The following is a 12,271-nucleotide window of genomic DNA, read 5'->3' as shown; positions in this document are numbered from 1 at the left end:
TACGCCTTGACTATCTTTTCATAAGCCTCTCTTGCAGTTTCTGCTCCAAAAATATAAGGCAGAACTTCCATAGAGCAAGAAGAGATGATCCAACTCAGGACTTGTTGGTCCAATTGCTCCTAATTACTATAAGCCATATTGTCAGCTCTGGTGGGTAGAGTCTTCGTTTGTGCAGTAGTTTCATCTACATGACTGATTAACCTCCAGCCCTTAAGCACATGTATCAATTGTGTTTTCCATAACATGAAATTTCTTAGGGTAAACTTAATTGAAAGGACGGTGGAGATGTTTGGACTTGGAAGAGAGGAAATGGGTTGTCTTACTGTGGAGGAAGTTATTGCAGTTCGTGGCTGCCATGGAAATTGCAGGAAGAAAGGATCAGGGTTGTTAAGCCACTTAAATATGTGATACCATGAAGAGTTTCTAATTTAAGGTATTTGTATATTGATAACTCTTGGCTTTAAATAGCTTAGTAAGATAAGCATACCATAGCTAATTATAATATTGACTAATCCCACGTATTAGCACTCATTCCTCCTTATTCATACATGAATTTAAATTCTCATTCACAATATTGACTAATCCCGCATACATGATTCATACAATAAGAATTTAAATCATCATTAACACCACAAACATCTAACTTCTCACTAGTAATTTGACTACCCATAGCTCCAACATGAGAAATTGCAAATTTAGGATTTACCTCTTGAATGTATAATGGAGGAAAGATTGGTGATGAACCTTTAGGAGGCAACATTGGGTTTTCTTCAATTCTTGTAGGAGGGACACCTAAGGTTGGTTGGAGGGTGTTTTAGACCTCTATCCGAAGTCTCTCTAAGTCGGTATCTATACATATTAGTAATTTTTCATGGATTTCCTTGCTCCGTTCTTCCAAATGCCTCTGTTCTTTATTATACTCATGGATGTGCTTCAAATAGTGACGGAATCAAGTGCTCAAAGAAGTCTCTAGATAGGAAATGGTCAACTATGATACCACCTGATACGAATCAGGTAACAATGATAATTTTCAATCATAAATTATCAAAGATATTTTTAAGCTAAAATTGAATGAGCTGTGAAACCCCCAAGATTCACGAACTAAACCAGTAGGAATTGAAAAATCCTCATTTGTCAAAGGATGAACCTTAGCAAAGCTCTCCAAGAGAAATATATTTTAGATTTATAAAAGGTTGCTTTTTACAAAGAAAGAGATGGATTTATATCATCTTCAAATCTTAAAAAACAAATTACATAAAAGTCAAATTACATAAGTAATTAAAGGGATAAAGTTAATGGATAAAATGAGATAAATGTAACGAGTGAAAAGCTTGTAAATAAGCTAAGGGTAGAAGTTGTAAAGAAGTAGTGACAAACTTGTAATTAGAAGAAAGCTGGAGAAGCGGAATGGTTGACTTGTATGGTCTTTTTAAAAAGTCCACACGTCATGTGGGTTTTCGACACACCATATGGGCTTTGTGCTGAAACTACTTAGTGGCATTTGAAAAGGAACATCAATACTATTATATAAAGATGAATCAATTGAGGAACAGTAGAATTCCAATTGATTCAATACAGTAACAAATTGATTTTTTTTCCAAATTTGTCCTTTGATTACAACAGTCCAGCAACACAACATGTGGGCATTTGTGTATTTAGCACACTTACGATAAAACGACGTCACTCAAAAAGGGGCATTGTTGTCCTTTGCATTAACATGATAGGTTTACAGACTCCTCATCAATTTCACTATTTTCTTCTTTTCACACCAGATCCGCCGCTCTCCCTCTCCCTCTATCCTTTTGTGTATAGGGTTTCTGCATCCATTTCATTTCTTTCTATCTCTTCAATTTCTTTCTGCAATTTTAGTTTTTGATTTTCGCTCGGTTGTTAATACATCAGATTGGAACCGGCTTCAGTCAATTTTATTCCTATCGATTTTTCCTTTCTCCTCCTCCTCCCATACAACACCAAGTTCATACTCGGTCGGAGAAGCTCGCCTCCATTCCAGAACTGGAGAACCATAATGAGGTAGTTTTCATTTCTTTCATTTAAATCTATTTTGTCTTTCATTCTTTTGCTGTGATATTTTCGTTAAATTTGAGTTTTTGTCTTCATGTTTTGCCTTTCAGAGCAGTTCGAAAATCTGAGTTCGCCATGTTGTCTGAGCCTTAAGGGATCCAAATCTGGATTGTTGAGCATGGGGTACTGTAGTGAAAACCCTTCTATTATTTTTCCTTCTCTTCTCTTTTGTTCTTTATAATATTGATCTTTGTGTTGATTGATCTTCAAATATGATGATTTTGTATGGTAGGTGTCTGATTTAGTTCCTTTTCTTCAACAAGTCAGTTGATTGGTAATCTTGCCAGATCTGATGAATCTATATGTTTGGTTGCATGTCTTCAACAAGAGAAATTGTTTTAGGTACATTTGAAACTTATCTATGGCTTTTTTCTTTTTCCTATGATCTATATGTCATCTTGGTTATTTTTTGGGAGGTTTTTCTATTTGGCAGTTGATGAAAACAAGGTAGGTTGCCTCTATTCTTCTCTCTTTTCTCTTCATTCTTCATCCTCTGTCTATGTCATTTTTTTAATTTTGTTTGGTGCTTCATCATTATACATCAAACATTGATTGTTAGATCTGGGATGACACAAATAATATTATCTATATAGCCATTAATGGATATTAAAGGCAATGAAATTCAGTTTGATACTTTAATTAGGATAAGGAGAAAACATGTAACACTTTTTTCTTGTGTGCAAAAATTTCCTTTGCTTTTGTTTGCATTTAATTTTTCTTTTTCAAATAGTGTTACTGAGTTCATTTTAACTGTGCAGTCTGAGAATTTCCACTTCAGGCCCTTCTCTGTCACTCAATATGGGAACATTGTTCTTACTCTGGAACCTCGAGCTCCTGAGTACGCTGCACTAAAAGTAAGTTTAATTACGCTCCTACTTACGGCATGGTTCTACAATTTCGTGCTAGCTTTAGGCAACATTGTTTTCAACGTAGAATTTGTTTTTTTTTGCAGGAGCATTTAAAATAGCTAGAGAGGCTTACATTTTTCTCTTTCAGCATAGCAGGAAGCAGGTAAAGTATTTATATTTAGTTTCAGGGGATAGCCAATTAACATGAGGCTGACTGCATTGCTTTCTAAATGTAAATTTTTGTTCCAAGTTTTTCTATTGATTTCTCAGTTCTTTAGTAGCATACCAATGCGAATGTGTTTATTTCTGTTGATTTATCCTATGTATTTCTCAATATTTTCTATGGAAACAAAAAAATTGCTGCATTTTTTTCTATTAATCACTTTTATAAACTTAGATCTTTTCCTGCTCAATTCACTCAAACCAAGTTTAAATTCATATATCTGATTAAATCTCCCTCTTTGTGTTGCTCAGATCTCTCCCGCTCATCTTTTAACATCAGGTATTATATCATTACTTAGCTTCATATGTTCCATAGCATCAACCAACTTGCTTTAAAATTGTTTTTCTTTTCTTTTCTGTTACAGGCAGACTTTTGGATGGTCTTTTATTATTAGAATTGAATTTTTTTTTTATGGTGGGAGTTGTTTGTACTTTCTTTGCATTATAGATGCATCATTTGGCTTATTATGATTCTGAAGGTGTTAGAATGTTAAGACATGTTATTCTTTTCAATTTTCTTTTTTCTTTTTTTAGAAATATGTGAGTGGAGCTTTTTTTGAATAAAGGATGGGACGAATGAGGAGCTTGGACATCCCAGCTAGGCTGGCACCCCCAAGAACAACCTCAGAAACCCGAATAGATTAAATATAATAAAAAGAGTTCTACAGAGAGAGAAAAAAGAAAGCGGGAAAATAAAATAACAAATCAAGAGCAGCGAAAATGAGCAAAATTACAAATGTCTTCCAGGATGAAGTCATGACAGAAGCTAGGTGCCGAATTCCACCATTGTATTCCCGTGGTCAAAGTCCCAAAATGAGCAAGCGCGTCTGCGGCCCAGTTGCCTTCCCTGAATATATGGGTGGCTTTAACTTCCATCAGTGAGCAATGGTACAAACATTTTAGCCAGTTACTACGGATTTGCCATGGCACCTCAGAAGCACGTTCTGAGATTAATTTTACTACCAACGTTGAATCTGATTCAATCCACAGACGGTGCCATCCTCTCTCCCACGCGAAATCTACAGCCCAAATAACCGCTTGCAGTTCAGCTACATGTGCTTCGGAGGCAGCAAAAGGGTAGGCGAAACTGCCTCGGGCGAAACCTCTGCAATTCCGGAAGATGCCACCAACGCCTGCTGAATCGGTAGCCAAAACAGAGCCATCTGTGTTTACTTTCAGCCAATTTTGCTCAGGAGGGGTCCAACGAACACATATTATATTTGGAGCAGGCATCGGGCGGTGGGGGATAAGAAGCTTTTGCAGAATTCGTTTGTCAGCTAAGCTTGAGCAGGAGCCCTTGCACAAAGAACTCGCTTCCCGGATGCAACAATTTAAACGAGTGATATAATTTTGGATTGAAGGGGGCTCAGTATCAAAAGTTTCTTTGTTTCTTGCATGCCAGATGAGCCATAGGCAGCCAATTACCGCTGCCTGCCAGAGAAGACGCACCTGAGTGCCAAAGCGTAAACCAGCAAGCCTGGAGAGAAAACAGACAAAGTTACCAGAGCAGTTAATTAAAACCCCAAACGTCTCCTCTAAGTGACGCCAAAGAGACTTGGCAAAAGTGCAGCCCATGAACAAATGCGTCTTGTTCTCAGATTTAGCTTTGCAGAGGATACAGCGAGAAACAAGCCTTATTCCCCTCTTCTGGAGGTTGTCATGGGTCGCCAGCCTGTCATGAATCAGCCTCCAACAGATGAAGGACCTAGAGGGCGGAATCTGGGAGCCCTAGATGAAACTGTGCCATGAAGACAGAGACCCCTCGGAATGTATGTTCTGATAATAACTCTTTACTGAAAAAACTCCAGACTTCGCCGGCTCCCAAATACATATATCGTCATTGATCCAAACACGATTTACCTCCCTGATTCGGTCCTGAATCTGATTAGGGAAGCTGTGAATATTCACCCAATGATCTCCACAAAGGAAAAGCTCCACCGTGTCGGTAAGGGAGCGCTGAGCTGCCGCTGAGAGGCCTAGCTGTTCTGCCACCGACGGTTTGATCTATAAACCCATCTAGAAATTTAGATTTGAGGCCCTTCCAATCCACCACTGAATTTGGCTTTGAAGCACTTTAAAAGTAGACCTGCAAGAGGACCAAATTGAGGAGGAGCTTACCTGTAGTCTCGGCACGCCCGATGGAGTCAGGAAGCGAGTTCTGAGCAAAGCAGGGATGAAGGATTTTCTCTGAATCAGTTCCCAGGCCATTTTACCAATGAGAGCTGCATTAAAATTACCCAGCTCCTTAATACCGAGACCGCCTTCAACAATGCTACGGCAACAGCTCTGCCAGGAGACCGTGATAAGCTTTTTCAGATCCGTGCACCCTGTCCAGAGGAAATTACGCAGGCAGCGATTAATCCGATTCATGAGCTTAACTGGCCATTTGTAGATTGATAAAGCGTGGACCAAGGCTCCTGTAAAAGCCGATTTTATCAGGGTCAACCTGCCAGTAAAAGAGAGGGACATACCTTTCCAATTACTAAATTTTGCAATGAAGCCGTCTGTCATGCCTGATAACTGTCTGGTTTTAGGCGCCCCTTGAAATAAAGGAACTCCTAAATAAGTGATTGGAAGAGAAGCTTGCCGAATGCCTAACATTCCAGCTAGAGTTATTCGTCTCCTAGCAGATACTTGATTGCCAAAATACACCGAAGACTTGTCCCAGTTCACTCTTTGCCCCGAGAGGTCCCCATACAGCTGAAAAATATTTACTATGGATTTCATGTTTGCCACTGTAGCATTCCCGAAAAGCACCATATCATCTGCGTATAGCAGGTGAGAGGGAAAATTATTTGAGCTGGTGTAAGACATGGGAGAGTACAGTCCATCTCTCTCCATTTGCTAATCCATCTGCTGAAGAAGTCCTCTACAATACCAAACAGGATGGGGGGAGAGGGGATCCCCTTATCTGACTCCCCTGGAGCATCTGAAGTAACCCTTGGCTTCTCCGGCAATCAAAACCGAGATGCGGGAGGATAGGATATTAAGAATCCAGTCACGAAATTGCAAAGAGAACCCAAACGCTTCCATAACTGCAAGCAGGAAGTTCCAGTCCACAGTATCAAAGGCTTTCCTGATGTCAATCTTTAGAGCCATATTTCCCCCAAAGCATTTTTTGTTTAGCAAGTTTATTCCCTCAGAGGCAGCCGCAATACAGTGATGAATACTTCGGCCTTTAACAAAGCCGAATTGATTCTGGGAAACGATTTTTGAAGCAACTGTAGCCAGCCTATCAGCCAAGATCTTAGCAATTATTTTATAGCTGAAATTACTCATTACATTAGGTCTAAAATTCTCAATTCTATTTGCACCAGGGACTTTAGGGATAATAGCCATTAAATTAGAATTCATACCCGGAAAGACTGAACCAGTGCGGAAAAATTGCTGAACCACATTGCTGACATCCGGACCTATGATTTCCCAGAATGCTTGATAGAAAGCTCCACCGAACCCGTCAGGACCAGGGGCGCTGTCTTTGGAGAGGCTGAACACAGCAGTTCTGATATCCGCCGGTGAGGGCATACTGATAAGCAGCGAATTATCATCGCTGCACATTGAGCAAGGGACGACAGATCTGATAATGTCAAGATTGGTGTTAATTTGGCCTCCTGTAAAGAGCGTTTGGTAGTAATTGATCACATGCTGAGATATTGCAATCTGATCGGAGGAGACCAGCCCATTAATTAACATTGGGTCTATGCCAGTGCATGATTTTCTTGTTTTTGCAGATCTATGAAAAAAAGAGGTGTTTCGGTCCCCAGCGTTCATCCATTTATTTCTACTTTTTTCTCTGTAAAGCAACTCCTGTCTCAGCAGTTGCAGCTCTAAATCCCCTTGAACAATACATTCCTGCATTTGCAACTCATGAGTAGCCCCGCGAAGCGAAATCTCATTTTGGATGACTGATAACTTGTCGCTTGCCTGTCTGATGTTATCATGAACCATGCCGAAAACCTCCCTATTCCATTTCCGGAGAATTGGGCGTAAAGTACGGAGCTTGAGGCATAGCAATTGAGCTGGAGGCAAGGAGATCGTAGCCGAGGCCCAGTGCGAGCTCACTACATTTTTTAGGGAGAGATGAGTTAGCCACATTGAGTGAAAACAGAATCTGCTGATGTTATTCCGGTTGTTCGAGCAGATCAAAAGTAAAGGATTATGGTCAGAGCAATGTCTAGGCAACGCGGTGCAGCTGATCGAGGTCCATTGATCAAGAAATTCTTCAGACACTAGTGCTCTGTCGAGCCTGCATTCCACGTGAGCTTCTCCCCTGCGCCCGTTGGTCCAGGTGAACTGAGCCCCAGCTGTTTCCACATTCAGAAGATCACACTGATTTATAAACTGTCTGAAGTTAGAGCATGAAATATGCGAAGGGGCCAAGCCTGTTTTTTCATAAGCCCCAATCACGGCATTGAAATCGCCCATCACAAGCCAAGCTTTGAGAGGGAGCGAATTATAAGCAGCCAGAGCGTCCCAAAGTGCTAGACGACCATTAATAGTGTTGCAACCATAAACAAAGGAGATTCTGGATAGACTAACGGGTGTTCTGAGTTCAACCGTTATGTGCTGATCATGAATTTCAGCGACAGTGATATTCAAATTTGTCTTAGCGAGGACACACAGAGAAGGTCTGCTGTTGGCGGCAATAAGAGAGAGACCCAGAGACGACCAGAATTGAGGGTGAATAGAGTCAAACTGGATCATGGGTTCAACAATACATATGATGTCCGGTTTATGAGAGTTACAAATCATTTTCAAAGATCGTTGCGTTCTGAGGTTATTGATTCCCCTGCAGTTCCAGAATATAGAATTCATAAGTACCTTTTTGGCGTCCGACTAAGCCTTTTGGCTCTTGCTACAACAGTCTGGATCTCCTTTGATGTTTGTTTTTTCCGTTTAACCGTGGACCATTCCCTGTCACCTTCTGAATCATGAGCTGGTTTCTCAGTTGTCCTGCAATCAGTTCCCTTAGCTGTAGGGTCTGCAACCTGGGCATTTGGGTGAACTACCATCTGAAGCTGTGTCGGAGGCATGTGTTCCTTAAGAGGTTGAATAGTGGAGATTGGCAAACTCCAGTTCCAATCCGTTGGCATGGATGGGCGAAGCACATTCAAATTCGGGGTACCCGGCCCTTTGTACAGCTCAATTGCTGTATCTGATATCTGTGTGTCTGTTTCAGCTTCGGATTCATGCAGGCTGTCGGAATCTGAGGAATAATCTGCCCAGCTCCGTTTCCCTTCTCGTTGGCTATTAACAACTGGCATATGTTCAGCAGAAGAAGAGGCTTTTTCTTATTTGTCCGGTTGCGCGACTCCGCGGGGATGGGCTGAGGCATATGTTTGCCCTCTCTTTGCGGTTTGGTAATCTCCTCTCTTCTTGGGTTGCGTCGACAGTTCCCTGCCGAATGGCCAATAGACTTGCATATCGAACACATGGCGGGCAAGTTTTCATACTCAAGGTGGACCCATTGCATCTTTAAGTCAGTGTCAATTCTCAGCTTGTATTGTAAATCCTGAGCCAGATCAACGTCAACCAACACTCTTGCATAGTGCCCAAGCTCTCCTTCAATAGTATTTCTGTCAAACCTGAGGGGAACACCTATTGCTCTGGCAATGCTGGTCATTATTCTCTTATCCCAATATTCCCAGGGTAAGTTGTGGATTCTAACCCAAACCTGAGCCGATGTTGGTTTGTGTGATTCAGGGTTAAAACCGGGGTCCATGGGATAAATCGCATAATACCTGGCTTCAGAGGGATCGCACCTTTACCCCAGACGGCCTACAGCGACTCCGCAGACGGCATGAGTATGTGATAAAAACCTCTCCTTAACGAGATTAGCTTCCAGTTTAAATTGCAGTTCCAGATAGCGCTCAGCTTGCGCTTTAAATCCTGCTGTTTCCAGGGTGTTTCCCCTTTAGCTAGAGTGATTCTACCAATGATTGAGTTCTGGCAGGCTGCGATCCGTTCCTGATATATCGACTGCGGGATTTTGATGGCTCGAAATCCACCCTCCTCTGTAATCTGAGGTATGTCGTCGTCCTGACCGATTGAGGTGTTAGAGGAACCAATTAATGCATCCATGAAGGAGACTTTTTTGCCAGATTCCCCAGATTTCTGCGTTCCTCTGCCGAACAGATGCGCGATATTGAAATCGCCCAATGATTCTTTACCGGCCATGGAGCTAGTGGCACTGGATGAGGAAGTGGATTTGCCATATTTTGAGAAGGATTGTCGGGAGAATAGGTGAGCAATCGCAAACGGCGCGGCCGAGGGGGGGGGGGGGTGGCGGCGGCGAAGAAGAGGGTGTCGTCATCGGATTAGGTCATAATATGTGAGTGGAGCTTGCACTTCAATGAGTGACTTATATTAGTTGCTAAAATTTATAGCCAATGTGCACAAGAAGTTTCCAAATTTCTCATGGTTTTAATTTAGTTTTAAGGTATCAAAATAGGCATATAGTTTTTGGGAAGTATCAATATAGGCTCCACGTACAAAATAGCACTAATATAGGCTTAACGTTTAGAAAAGGGTATCAATTTAGGCATCGAGAACGGATTGGACACTTCATTTTTATTACTCCGTTAAGTTCTGATTTCTCCCTCCATATACAATTGACATAACTTAACGGAGTGATATTAATGACGTGTCACGTTCCGTTATCGAGGCCTAAATTGGTACCATTTTTTAAACGTTAAGCCTATATTGGTGCTATTTTGTATGTAGAGCCTAAATTGATACTTCCCCAAAAACCATAGACATATTTTGGTATCTATCCATTTAATTTATATGTTTTCCTTATTTCTTATTGACTGGTGTTCTCTTATTTAGTATGCTCATGAGAAGTATGTTCCACATTGGTGCAACTTTGAAGGGGATGTGACCTGGGGAGTTTGGTTATAAGGTATGTTCCAACTCTCTGATGAAATAAGGCCACACCTCTTCAAAATATATGTTTTTGTATGTGTACTTATGTAATGGTTTTGAATGTTTTAACTGTTCTTACTACAATTTATTTCTTTTACTTATTTTATTCCTGTTTATTTATCCTTAGTCTTTCTCAATATTTTCTATGGAAACAAAAAATTGCTTCATTTTGTTCTTCTATTAATCACTTCTATAAACTTACATCTTTTCCCGCTCAATTCATTCAAACCAAGTTTAAATTTGTATCTCTAATTAAATCTCCCTCTCTGTGTTGGTCAGATCTCTCTGGCTCATGTTTTAGCATCAGGTATTATAGCATTACCAGAGGAAGCATGCATTAGTTTCATATGTTCAATATAGCATCAACCAACTTGCTTGAAAAAATTCACAGGCACCAACTATTAAATTTGAATGGCATGACTTTTAAAAGCTGTCACTTTTTTTAAACCTTTATATTATGTTCACTTGCCAAGCTCTAAATCTGTCTCTTTTTTGTTAATTTTGTATTTCGTGACTCATTTTGTCTGTTAGCAATTTATATAGTTGTGCTGCACTTACTGTTATGGGCTTTAGAAGTAATGTAATTTATGTTTTTACTATAGGCTTATTGATTTCTAAATTCATGTTGTTAATTGAAAATGCATTAGTCGATTTGCAATTGTCTGTTTGTTTTGGTTCTTTAGTTGTTTTGTCAGATTCTTGATCAAATTCCTGGAAAGGCAACCAGTGCTTACAGTCACAGTCAGGTTATAATCATACTATCCACCTTGATGAACTTCGAGATTTACATGAAAGTTCAAGGATTCATTTTGATAAAACAAGATATTCTTATTTTTATCAGGGTCTCAAAGGATTATGTGATACAATTGCTGCAATAATTGAAGCTCGTGATGGTTTTCCTGCTAATCCAAATGATTTTTCCTAGACAGATGGTGCCAGTTTGGCGGTAACAATCAATCGCATGTATTTATTGAGTCTCTCTCTTAGCTCTTCCATTGGTTTCAGCTTATGTTAAAACCTTCAGTTTAATGCTAATGAGGTTGATATTGGTAAAATGTTTGTTCCTTGCATGCATTTTCCATTTTGTGTGTGTTTTAGGTGTGAGCAAGATGCTTGGATTAAAAAGAAATTGTGATATGATTGTTGTTTTTTTAAACCGTTTGTTCGTATTTTTAGTTTGTTTGGTAGTCAATGACATCAAAGTGCTTGGCATGTTGTGTCATAATGGTATATATTCTTCCACTCATTTTAAGAAGTTCCAAATTAGGTTACACAATTTTTATATCAAATAATAGGAGAATATCGACTTAATGCTAAATATTATCATATTTTTAATCTATCCCAATGTCATGGGAAATGAACATATTGATTCATTAACAACTTTGTTTTTCTCATTTTAGCTTCAATCAAATAGTGAATGACATCTTGCAACTTGAAGAGGAAGAGTTTTTCATATTAAGCAATTTAAGATAATTTATACTTAGTTTCAGATATTGAAGGAGAGGAATTTTTTATGTATGGCAAAGCTTGAGGAAACAGTTGATTGCAACTTCTAGACCACAGTTTTGTATTTTGTAGTATTATTTGTACTTGATATTAAAAGAATGTTACTTTATTTCATTATAATTTACACTTTCAAGACAAAAAAAAAATTGTTTCAAATTATTTGAGGTTTTACGTTTCTTCGTAAGTATATTTGTGTTTTTTCAAATTTTATCATGTTATAAATGAGAGAATTTTGTGTAGAAATTTTAGGTACTGCTATAAGGAAAATGATATTTCTCTCTAAAACTTAAGTAATTTTGTGTATAATGCTACATATTCTGCTTAAGTTTACCATAACTAATTTTACTAGCTTTCATTCTATGATTCATACTGTAGTTTATATTTACCATAGCTAAATTTACTATCCTTATGCATTATAAGATATTAGCTTTCATCCTATAATTAATTGATTGTAATTATGACTAAATTTTTAGTCTAATTTTTGTCCCGAAGCGAAGCGAGGGTATTTACCTAGTATAATATAGAAGCCAAAAAAGAAAGCCTAAATAAAAGAGAATACTTAGAGTCTAATTAATTTTCCAATTTTAACAAGAGAAACACTTTATCATTATTGTAATTCTAATTACTAATTAATTCCTAACTAATCAATTAATGAGTTAATAATTTAAATTGTGGATTACTAAACCCAG

At 39.0% G+C, this 12,271-nt stretch overlaps 1 long non-coding RNA gene across 4 annotated transcripts; it reads left to right on the top strand.

Annotated features, from left to right (window-relative positions):
• The first annotated feature begins 1,744 nt into the window (after window positions 1–1,744).
• On the top strand, window positions 1,745–11,732 carry LOC136217868 (uncharacterized). 4 transcript variants are annotated; one of them, XR_010683559.1, is made up of 9 exons: window positions 1,745–2,031; window positions 2,133–2,205; window positions 2,315–2,424; window positions 2,841–2,936; window positions 3,035–3,093; window positions 3,405–3,432; window positions 9,981–10,053; window positions 10,760–10,822; window positions 10,918–11,394. It is a non-coding gene; the product is annotated as an uncharacterized lncRNA (long non-coding RNA). The 4 variants fall into 4 exon arrangements; XR_010683558.1 differs by adding an exon at window positions 11,477–11,732 and having other exon boundaries at window positions 1,747–2,031; window positions 9,981–10,822; window positions 10,918–11,039; XR_010683560.1 differs by having other exon boundaries at window positions 1,746–2,031; window positions 3,016–3,093; window positions 9,981–10,822.
• The last annotated feature ends 539 nt before the right edge of the window (window positions 11,733–12,271 follow it).

The sequence above is a fragment of the Euphorbia lathyris genome, chromosome 2 (genome assembly GCF_963576675.1).
Source record: "Euphorbia lathyris chromosome 2, ddEupLath1.1, whole genome shotgun sequence".
Lineage (NCBI taxonomy): Eukaryota > Viridiplantae > Streptophyta > Magnoliopsida > Malpighiales > Euphorbiaceae > Euphorbia > Euphorbia lathyris.
The sequence above is the reverse complement of the archived record's forward strand: the minus strand, read 5'-3'. Positions and strand labels throughout refer to the sequence as shown.